Source organism: Bison bison, unplaced genomic scaffold, assembly GCF_000754665.1.
Source record: "Bison bison bison isolate TAMUID 2011002044 unplaced genomic scaffold, Bison_UMD1.0 scf7180017864518, whole genome shotgun sequence".
Taxonomy (NCBI): domain Eukaryota; kingdom Metazoa; phylum Chordata; class Mammalia; order Artiodactyla; family Bovidae; genus Bison; species Bison bison.
In genome coordinates this window covers 19,919,823-19,920,453 of record NW_011495071.1, presented here as the reverse complement: position 1 = coordinate 19,920,453, position 631 = coordinate 19,919,823, and positions in this window count along the sequence as shown.

Below are 631 nucleotides of genomic sequence, written 5' to 3'. Positions count from 1 at the left end.
GGCAGAGTGTTTACTGTCTGAGCCACCGGGGAAGCACCAAGGCTGAAGGAACCTTCTAAATCATCAAAGATTGAGTTAAACTGAATATAGTCTTAGCATTAAAGCAATTTTCCTGCATTCTTATTCTTTGAAAATTGGTACCCTATCTATGAGTATATGCCCTTGACTGCATTGCTCAGTTCCTTAGGGAATCTTGATTTCAACAAAGATTGTTAAAATTAAGCAAATTTAAAAATTAGCACTAGAATTTAAAATTTCCGCTTCCCTTTTCTACACACACACACATACACACACACACACACACAATTATTTGTAGGGTTTAGGGACCCTGTGTATAGCACACTGTTTAGGGGTACTGTCTTTGGAGTTAGGCTATCTTGAGTTAGACTCAGCTTTGTCACCCACTTTTGACACTGGCAGGCTCCCATCCTCATGTGAGCAGCAAAGTGGGGGAAGATAATACTTACCTTTTAGCATTAGGATTTAATGAAATAATTTGACCGAAATACTTTTGCGTCTTCCAAACGAGGGACTCTTAAATGTGGCTCTCCTGACATTTGGAGCTGAATCGTTCCTTGTTGTGAGACCATCCTGGACACTTACTAGAGGATGTTGAATAGCGTCCCTGGCC